Source organism: Vulpes vulpes, chromosome 7 (genome assembly GCF_048418805.1).
Source record: "Vulpes vulpes isolate BD-2025 chromosome 7, VulVul3, whole genome shotgun sequence".
NCBI lineage: Eukaryota > Metazoa > Chordata > Mammalia > Carnivora > Canidae > Vulpes > Vulpes vulpes.
The window spans coordinates 14,342,740-14,353,419 of NC_132786.1; the positions used below are offsets into that span (position 1 = coordinate 14,342,740).

Here is a 10,680-nt window from a genome sequence, read left to right on the forward strand (position 1 = left end):
TCACATATTTATCACTCCCATATTTATCTTGTTTATTCTAGGTCTTTGTCTACTGGAATGTAAGCTTCTCTGCTGCATGCAGGTGCCCAGGTAGAGCAGGGCTTTCTCTGGCCATGGCAGTGGGAATGAAGGCAGATTGAACATGTTAAGGAAAGGCGGCTAGCTCCCTGGGGCACATGGGAGACTGCGAAGTGGGGTCAAGCTGGCCTAAAGGTCATGAAGGCCAAGCGGCCACCACAGAAGTTGGATAATATCATAAGCATTATTGAAAACACCATTCCCTGTGTCCTCACACTCATGTCTTCCCTTCAGTCAGTCTTATCAGTGTGATAAGAAATGATTCTCCAAAACTTGTAAATAGACAACATAGATAACTACTGATAAACACTCTCCCTGACTTAATTTACTTAGGCTCCTCTCATTAAGGCCCGACCCCCTGAACTCAGGAAATTTCTAGTAGGAGCTTTTGTTGAACTGCCAATCTTCCTTTTAGAAACTAAACCACTAGAAGCTTCTATCTAGCTGTCAGTCTTAGCTTCAGAGACAAGGTAACAAACTACAAGAACAGAGAAAGAAACATTTGAGGGAGAGCCTGCCCAGATGAATCAGAAAGTACCGGAGGAGGGGACCAACAATCTCTTCAGCCTCATTATAAAGTTAAAATTCCCTTCTGTATATTCATCCCAACCCTAAAGGAGCCTGTGTTCCATGGTTTCCGGAGACACAGCTTTGGAAATTATTCCCTGTGATCTCCTTATCTGTACAAGTAAAGATGGCCTTGTAAGGCAACTTCACCTGCTGTAATCTCTATCTGTAACTAACTGGGGGGGCAGGCCCACTTTGGTTCAGTAACACTTCGAGCCCTTTTTTCAGGCAGGCCTTGACCTTGGGCTTCTATGTCTATTCTAGCAGAGTCTAATTTTTTTTTTTTTAAAGGTAAAGTGGAGAGGACACCTGAATGGTGCAGTGCCTTTGGCTCAGGTCATGATCCCAGAGTCCTGAGATGGAACCCTGCATTGGGCTCCCTGCTCAGCAGAGAGCCTGCTTCTCCCTCTACCCCTCCCCCCTGCTCATGATCTCTCTCCCTCAAATAAATAAAATCTTTAAAAAAATAAAAATAAAGGTAAAGTGGGTATTTTATTTATTTGTACTTAAACCTATAAACCAACCAGTCAACTGGTATTATTATCATGATGCATTGAAATATAAAGCCTCTTTCTACAAAGACTAGAATAATGAACAAATTAGGAGGGTTTTTTGTTTTGTTTTGTTTTGTTTTTGTTTTTGTTTTCAAATTAGGAGTTGTAGTAAAAACAGCACTGGAACAACTGAGGTCATCAACAAGTAAAACCTCTCAATCTCAGAAAACAAGGATAATCCATCATACATCTCTGTGCTTTTACTTCCTATTCTATTTTTTATTCAAGTTAATTAACATATAGTGAGTATTGGTTTCAGGAGTGGAATTTAGTGACTCATCACTTATACTTCCTATTCTTGAGGTTAGATTCTAGAACCCAAAGATATTCAAGCTAGTATCCTATCTAGTTATCTACAGCCAGAAACATCTTTTATCATGTTGTGCACAGTGGCCGATCTACTGAAACCTCTCTGATTAGACTCTAAGCAAGCCCCCCTCCCCTGCCACCCCCCCCACCCCGCAGTGGACACAATGAGCATAAAGGGAAACGGAACATCAAGGCAGAGATCCAGGACCTAAAAGACAAATCCTCGGAGAAGTAACACAGCCCCAATTGAGACTGAATCATAGATTCATTGTCACACATCTTCAGGCTGTATGGTCACAGAGTACTTTGAGAAAGATCCACCATCTGCTGTGTACTAGACTACTTGGCCGTTTGCTCTCTTATGGCTTTCCTCAGCAGCTTTCTAAGATGGACTCCACATGGCTGACAAAATCTTGCTGGAACTGGATCTGGGGCAGCAGGGATTCTTCTCCACAGTTGGTTGTTCCAGGCTTGGGAGCACCAGATCTGACTATTCCAGGAACAGTTGTTCCAGGACTGGCTTTTCCAGGTCTGGTTGCTCCCACCTGGGTTATTACAGGCCTGCTTGCTCCATACTGGAAGGTTTCCAGAAGTCTGCATCAGGAATCCCCGGTGACAGGAGTAGAAGCCTGGGTGTTCTGTAGTCACTGAGCTATTTATTACGAGACACACCATTCTATCCTGCGACTCTTACGTTGTTGTTTTTCTGCTACCACCGTCATTTCATCCTCTGGTTCTGGAACCAGGTCTTCACCTGCTTATAGCTAAGGTTCAGGAAGCTATAAAGTTCTCACATCTGCTGGAAACTGTGGTATTTCTGTCTCTGAAATCTGTCATTGAGTACATATAGCTGGGTCTGAGAGAACATGGTTCTGATCTTCTCTTTCTTGCCTTGGGCCATAACTTCCCTCTTCACTGTGCTCTCTACAGAAGTGGGTAGTGATTCACTAGTTTTACTAGAAAGAATCAGGGCTGGCCTGAATAAGCAAATCCATGGAGGAAGGAAAAGGAGAGATGGTCTCCATGTGAGGTTCTCAGCAGATGATATTTGCAAGGGTGCATAATTTTCTTTAGAACCATAAATCTCAGGCATTGAAGAGTTCCTAGAATTTGCATGCAAGATGGGCACTGGGCCGGAGCTAGAAGCCACACTCACTGCAAGGCTATTGTAAGGCAAAAGGTAGCTAGCTGCCTGGTTGTCTAGACTGGGTGGGGAACAGGAAAACTGGGGCCACAGAACCTTAGTTTGCCCATAGCCACAGAGTCTAATTTTAACAATTCTGCTAGGTCAGTTTATCCAGAATCCCTCCATCCTTGATATCTAATCACCCTCCTTATCTCATCAAATTCCTCATCCCCCACCATCCTCCAGGTGCCATCTCATGGCTGGCCTGCCTTTAGCAGAAACCCTGTTAGCTCAGTATAGCAAGTCTCCCTTCTCCTCTCTTCTCATTTTCCATCCACTGACTCTCATTCTGTTCCTTGACTATAAATCCTTGCTTGTCCTTGCTATATTTGGAATCGAGCCCAGTTCTAGATGAGGTTTCCTATCCCCTACTGCAATAGTTCCTGAATAAAATCTGTTTGTATGGCTTAACTTCTGTCCGGCTCTTGTCCTTTTGGATGTTAGGTGTCCTAACAGTGGAGTGCTTAGCATTGCCTAGCAGACCTTTTGGGGGTGAACTGATTCCATGGGCACCTTTGACTGAGTTGGCTATTTTCTAATTCTGCAGGTATAGAGGTTAATTTGTGGGAAACTGGGATCCCTGGGTGGCGCAGCGGTTTGGCGCCTGTCTTTGGCCCGGGGCGCGATCCTGGAGACCTGGGATCGAATCCCACGTCAGGCTCCTAGTGCATGGAGCCTGCTTCTCCCTCTGCCTGTGTCTCTGCCTCTCTCTCTCTCTCTCTGTGTGACTATCATAAATAAATAAATAAACTTAAAAAAAAAATTGTGGGAAACTGATTGCAATGCATATGGTTTCTGTGTGAGAGCAAGGCCAGAGAGTCCTGTTTATAGCAATACAAATAAAACATGTCAAGAGATGCCCCTGATTTCTGTCTGGTAAAAAACAAATAAGTAAAAAAGTAAAAAATAAAAATTACCCCAAAGTAGAAATCATAACTTTAAGTATCATAGTTTATTACCTATCTTTAGGATATTAACCTCCCTTCCATCTGTTAGCAATCTTTTTTCAACATTCCTTTGGTTGACTGATTATTTAAAAAAAAATCTATTGAATATCTCATTTGAATTGGTTATTGCAACAACATTCGGGGCCCCTCATAAATGAACTGAATAAACTCTTGACAGGGGTGCATCCTATATTTGCGTGAGAGTCGCCTGTTTTGCTTTTTTTTTTTTTTTTTTAAGATTTTATTTATTTTTTCATGAGAGACACAGAAACACAGGCAGAGAGAGAAGCAGACTCCATGCAGGGAGCCTGACATGGGACTCAATCCCGGAATCCCAGGATCATGCCCTGGGCTGAAGGCAGATGCTCAACCGCTGAGCCACCCAGGCATCCCTGTTTTGCTTTTTAAAATTATTTTAGGGATCCCTGGGTGGTTCAGCGGTTTGGCACCTGCCTTTGGCCCAGGGCATGATCCTGGGATTCCGGGATTGAGTCCCATGTCAGGCTCCCTGCATGGAGCCTGCTTCTCCCTCCTCCTGTGTCTCTGCCTCTCTCTCTATGTCTATCGTAAATAAATAAATCTTTAAAATGAAATTATTTTAGCAAATCATCTCAGCAGGACTCACTTGACCAAGGTGGTGTAAAAATACAACCTGCTATTCCACTACCCTACTCTTGTTCCTCCAGCGTATATATTTGTTTGTGCAGATTGTTCCCCCCACTAGCAGTTTTCCAGGGCAAGGGCTTCTGTGTTCGTTCACTGCTGTATTTTCAGGGGACCCTCAGTAAAGACTCAGTGAATGAATGAAGGACTGAATGGGATGCAGTCTGGAGCAGGGGAGTGGGGCCTCCCCATTGGCCGCTAAAGCACGCTAGCTGTCTTTGCACTCCTTTAAGTGTTCCCTAGATTTTTTTTTTCTTCTACTAGGCCTGACTTTTGGACTTCCATGTTTGTCTCTGCATTGTCCAATTTTGGCAGGATTCCTGCTAAATAAATTTAGCCAGAATCTCCCATCCTTGATATCTGATCATCCTGGATATCCAGTGGGGTTCCTCACCCCCCCCCCCCCCTTCCCCGAAGTGCTATTCATCGTGTAAGGCCGAGTCAGATCCAGCATCCGGAATCCTAACCCTGGATGATGTTTTCTCTGCCTCCTTTGCCATCCACTGACTCCCCCACCCCCCACCCCCCCCCACCCCGGTTCCTTAGCTAGAAAATTTCACTTTTCTTTGTTGTATTCTGAATGGAGTCCGACTTCTGTCCCTGCCGGGGCCAGCCCCCGTTGCAGTGGTCCCGACACCTGTCGCGACGGCCGCCCTTAAAGCCTCCCTGACCGGGGATGCCTCGGCGGCTCCGGGGCTCAGCGCCTGCCTTCGGCCTCGGCTGTGATCCCGGGGCCCCCGGGTCGAGTCCCGCGCCGGGCTCTCCGCCTCTCTCTATCATAAATAAATAAAATTAAAAAAAAAGAAAAAGCCTTCCTGATGGTGTTTCAACAGGGGTCGCGCGTGGGTGCTCCTTTTCTTGGATGGTTACAGTCATCGCTTTCTTTAATAGTGTTTCCGCATCATCTCCAGCCCCCGCGGAGCGCGCGGGCGCGGGCCGGGGGCGCGGGGCGTGCGGGGTCACCACGGACTCGCCCGCGCTCCCCGCCGCGAGCACGTCCCGCGCGTCTCCCGTGCACCTCCCGCAGAGGCCCAGCCGGGAGGGCAGGGCAGGGCAGGGCAGGGCAGGGCAGGGCGGGAGCCGGGGGGCAGCCGCAGCCGGGCTCTCTCCCCAGCGCACTTTTCGCCCGCGGGGCGCACGCCGGCCGCGGTCGAGCCCTCCGGTGCCGGGGACCCAGTGCGCCGGGCCGGCGCGGCTCGCTGGACTCCCTGCGGGGAAGACCCGGCCGGGCCGCCGGCGCCGAGCGGCCGCGCGGTCCTCGGAAGTGCAGCGCGGGCGGCCTGCGCGGCGGAGGCGGCGGTCGCCCAGGAAGCGGGTGCAGCACAGCCGGCCTCGCCGCCGGGTGTCAGGATGGCCGAGTGGTCTAAGGCGCCAGACTCAAGGTGCTCACCTTCCCCGCGGGCGTTCTGGTCTCTGCATAGAGGCGTGGGTTCGAATCCCACTTCTGACACAGACCTTTTGTGTGCGTCTCCCGCAGGACCCCCACAGCATCCCAGGGACTGCTGGCGATTCTTTTTGCCCCCGAGAGACCCTGAGGTCGCCGAAGTCCTCCCGCAGCTCTTTCTGCGGGCGTGCGGCGGGGCCTGGGGAGGCACCCCAAGTCCTCCAATCGCGCTTTCCCTCCGACTCGCGTCATCGCCACATGTTTGGTCTAGCACGTCAGGAGCGGAGCGAGCGTGCCTTCCCTGGTGGTCTAGTGGTTAGGATTCGGCGCTCTCACCGCCGCGGCCCGGGTTCGATTCCCGGTCAGGGAATGGATGTTTTTCTTTCCACCTTCAAAATACACCCCGTAGCTTTTCTGTTTTGGCAGAAAGGCCTTATGATAAGTGAACGGTGCGTCTGGCAAGGGCTTATGCGCAGGCTGGAGGCAGCGCTAACCGAGGCAAGGCGTCACCCCCGGGCTGCCCCGAACCTGGACGGGTCACCTGGATCTTAGCTGCTCACAGTGACGCTGGCAATTGTGGATCTAGAGAAGTCTCGTAAATCTCCCTCATCCCAACATCTACTTATTATTTTGAAGATATGTTAAATAATTCAACTAATGGCACAAGGGACGCTTGGGTGGCTCAGCGGTTGCATGTCTGCCTTGGGCTCAGGTTGTGATCCTGGGGTCCTGAGATTGAGCCCCACATTGGGCTCCTTGCAGGGAGCTTGCTTCTTCCGCAGCCTATGTCTCTGCCTCTGTCTCTTATGAATAAATTTAAAAATTTTTTTTAAAATGACACAAAAGACACAGATATTCTCTCTACCTAGATACAACCCTGGTTAATATTTTGCCACATTTCTCTCTCTGTCTCTTGCAACCCCAGCCTGCTACCCGTGTGACAATTGCAGAGGTCATTGCGCTATTCAACGTTAACATATCAGATGCCAGTTCACATTCAGATTTCTCCCAATTGTTCCCCAAGTATCTTTTATAGCTTCTTTTTAAAAAGCTTTTTTTCTAGGAATTTTCACTGTTCGTTTTCCTATTGTAATGCCTGTAGAAAACAATATATTGTAATAATAAGAACAGTTAGACCACTTTTAAATTCTATTTTCTTAACATTTGTATAATCTGAGCCTCTATACCTAATTTGTTGTTTTTCAAAGTGTTCATTTCTCCTTGGGCACCTTTTCTAGACCTCCAGGCCAAGAATGATCTAGGGTACACACTACCTCACTATGGGTTAGATCCTGCTTTCCCAGACAGTCGCAAATCTGGCACAAAGAACTTTGCTTCTGTTTTGCTGTGCTCTAGCAGTTGCTGTTGTCCTTGTTGTTTGTTGTAATTTAGTCCAGTATGGAGCAAGGCGCAGTGAATGATGGATGGCTAGGTGAGTGGTCAGGTTGAGATGAGTAAGTTCCGACTGTGTATTTCCAGCTGAAGGCAAGTTGCTTATCTTCTCTAAAACTTAGTTTTCTAACCAGCAAAACTGACCAAAGGATGAAAAAGAAAGAGACTAAAATTCTATTTAACCTCTAAGTTTAATTTTCAAAACTTCTCTCCATCTTCAAAAGGAATTGGAAGGGATCCAAATACATGTAAGAACAAAAGAAAAAGAAAGTTGAAAGGACAAACATCTAAATGTAACTTTTATGATTTCTTAAATGATTTTCTGTAAGTGCTAGGATTGTGAAAATCCTTAATTTTCTGTAACTGTAATTTTATGCATATGCTAATTTTCCTACCATGGGTATATATAATTTATTAGTAGATGAATACACTTTATTTGAAAAATTGCTCATATTTTACACAAAAATCAGCTCAAAATGAATCACAGAATTAAAAATTACATTCAAAACTATAAAATTTTAGGAAAAAAAATGTAGGAGAAAATTCTTAGGACTTCAGGCTTAGTGAAAAGTTCTTAGATAACAATAAAAGTATAATCCATAAAAGAAAACATCATTAAATCAAAACTTGCAAGAATTAAACATTTATTCTGCAGATCTTAAGAGGATGATAAGACAAGGTATAGACAGAAAAAGAAATTTATAAACCACGTATCTGACACCGGATACATAGAGAACTCTTAAAACTCAGTGGTAAAACAATAAACAATCCAATTTAAAAAATAAACCAAAGATATGAAAAGACATTCATGTTTATTTTATTGAAGTAGGAATGAAAATCACAATGAGATGCCACCATCACCACCACAATGAGATGCAGAGTGACTAGAATAAAAAGTAGTGATAACACCAAATGCTAGTGAAGATGAAGAAAAACTGTATCACTTATTCATTGCTGGTCAGGATGTAAAATGGTACAGCCACTCTGGAAAGAGTCTGGCAATTTTTTACAATACTAAATATGCACTTACATTACAACCCAGCAATTATATTCCTGAGATAAAGGCCTCAGGATAGATAGAGAAATAGAGAAATGAAAACTTATGTTCATAAAAAAACCTATATACAAATATTCATGGCATATTTATTTGTAACTGCCAGAGCCAGGGAACAATTGAAATGCCCATTGGTAGGTGAATGGTTAAACAAACTGGAGAATAGGATTCATAGAATAGCACCATAGAATACCAGAGAATTCTACATAGCAGTAAAAACACATGAATTAGCGATAAAGGCAACGAACTTTGGTAGAGCTCAGATAATTATGCAAAAGATCACTCTCAATCTCAAAAGGTCATGTACTGTATGATTCCTTTTATTTATCATTCTAGAAATGACAAAATTACAGTGAAATCTCAGAAGGGGCAGTCCAGAGAGCTGAGGCCTTGGGGGCCTGTGGGGCTTTTCCCTGGAGGTAACGTTGGTGTGCCTAGAGAGCTGGGGTCTCCCTACCCAGACAGGTGCTGGGAATAGAGAACTTGGAAGGAAGACAGGGACTCTGACTCAGGCTCTTTAGGGCCGTTAGGAAGACAATTTCCCATTTCTCCATCTTACCTGACTCTGACCTCAGATGCCCTCCTCTGGAGCACTTAAAGGACAGGTTAAAATAGGGAAGACAGGAAAAGTATTTGTCTGTCTAAATGGTGGGGTGGAAACCTACCCTGAGGGAGTTCGAAGGAGGCCCTGTCATCTTTGTTGGGCCTTCCCTATTCCCTCCCTCCTTCCTCCATTCACAGTGAAAGATTGATTGAGCAAATCATCAACCAAGTGCCAGGTTCTGTGTTACCTTAAATGCCTCTTGGACCAAGGTGCAGTTGAAGAAAGGGGAGAAGAAGGAAGAAAAGAGACCTAGAGGAAGGAAAGGGCGGGGGAGGGAAAGAGGTGGTAAGAGGGAGGGAGGGAAAACATGACCAAATGAATGCCAAGCACTTTCCAAACTTGGACATGCAGATCAGTTAAAGAGTAGACACATAATAGTGTTTATTAAGTCACTGAAAAGAATAAGAAAAAGTCTTTACCTTCAAGAAGTTTCTATGTGCAAATATAAAATAGCTGTACTGAATAACAACTCAACCGCTCGGCCACCCATGCAAACCTCTTCACTGAGTTACTCTGAAATACACCTGAATTCTGGCAGAGTATAGGGACTCTCCTCCAGAAGGACGCTGCACCGAAATTGCTCAGCTTGGCCTTCTACCCCTGGCCAGGCTTCTAGTACCTGCCTGGAATTCCCAGAACACAAGTGATTCGACCCGCAAGCTCCTCCTGCCCCCTTTCAAGCCCAGGCACTCGAGCACCTCCAGTTCTTGACCAGCAGCTTGGTTTGGCTGAATGTGGCTGGTGAGGAGAGTGGTGTGGTGAGTGTGCTCTCTAGGGTGAGCAGGGGAAAATAGAAATCAGTGGAGGCAACTGTCATATATTTTGTGTAGAACAGAGAAATGGCAGGTATACGCAGCCATTTGTCCATGTGAGGGTGTGTGTGTGCATCTGTGGGGCACTGTGGAGGTCATTATATGTGCCAACACCTCATGGCTCATGTCTTCCTTTAGCCTCTAAGTCTGTATATGGGTAATGTGACATACACAGGTGTACACAGGTGTGGGAAGTGCCCACTGAATTTTGAGCTCCAGAGATCATCCCCTGGTCCACAGTGAACTGTAGGTCAAGGAGGAGAGTCTCGCACCACGGCTGCTCTCTCTCATCATATAGTTTGCAGGTATGTTATACTTAAAATTGATACACAAAGATAAAAAGGTGAAAACTATGTGACTTGTTTATTGTCTCTTGGACAAAATGATTTAGATGAGGCTTGTAAAACATTGCAACAATACCATTCAGTTTTACAATCAATTTGAAGGGTCATGATGTACCATTTATTTTATTTTATTTTATTTTATTTTATTTTATTTTATTTTATTTTATTTTATTTTATTAATTTAATTAAATTATTTAATTTGTCTCATCCAGAAACACTCCCACAGACACACTCAGAATGTTCTTTTTAAATTGAGATGTAATTGACATATAATGTTGTGTTAGTTTCAGGTGAGCAAAATAAAATGATTTGATATATGTAAATAACCCAAAATGATCACCACAATGAAATTTAATTCACATCCATCACCTCACAGAGTTACAATTTTTTCTTGTGGTGAGAACTTTTAAAATCTACTCATTAATAACTTTCAAATATTAACAGTAGTTACCATGCTCTATATTAAATATTATTTAACAATAATTAAATTATTAACGATAGTTACCATGCTCTATATTAAACCCCTATCACTTTTTATTTATTGATTATTTAAATTTTAATTAGTTAATATATGGTGCAATACTCATTTCTGGAGTAGAATTTTGTGATTCATCCACAATATCCCATGCTCATAACAAGTGCCCACCTTAATATCCATCTCCCATCTAGCCCATCCCCCACCACCTCCCTCCATCGACCCTCAGTTCATTCTTTAGAGTTGTGTCTTATGATTTATTTCCCTCTCTCCTTTTTGCCCCTTCTCATATGCTCATCTGTTTTCCTTCT

At 44.6% G+C, this 10,680-nt stretch overlaps 2 non-coding genes and 1 pseudogene across 2 annotated transcripts; 2 read left to right on the forward strand and 1 right to left on the reverse strand.

Annotated features, from left to right (window-relative positions):
• Positions 1-1,610: 1,610 nt before the first annotated feature.
• Positions 1,611-5,940, reverse strand: LOC112912334 (uncharacterized; annotated as a pseudogene).
• On the forward strand, positions 5,649-5,754 carry TRNAL-CAA (transfer RNA leucine (anticodon CAA)). Its single transcript has 2 exons — positions 5,649-5,686; positions 5,709-5,754. It is a non-coding gene; the product is annotated as a tRNA-Leu (tRNA).
• A 46-nt stretch (positions 5,941-5,986) lies between the features above and the next one.
• On the forward strand, positions 5,987-6,058 carry TRNAE-CUC (transfer RNA glutamic acid (anticodon CUC)). The gene has a single exon. It is a non-coding gene; the product is annotated as a tRNA-Glu (tRNA).
• The last annotated feature ends 4,622 nt before the right edge of the window (positions 6,059-10,680 follow it).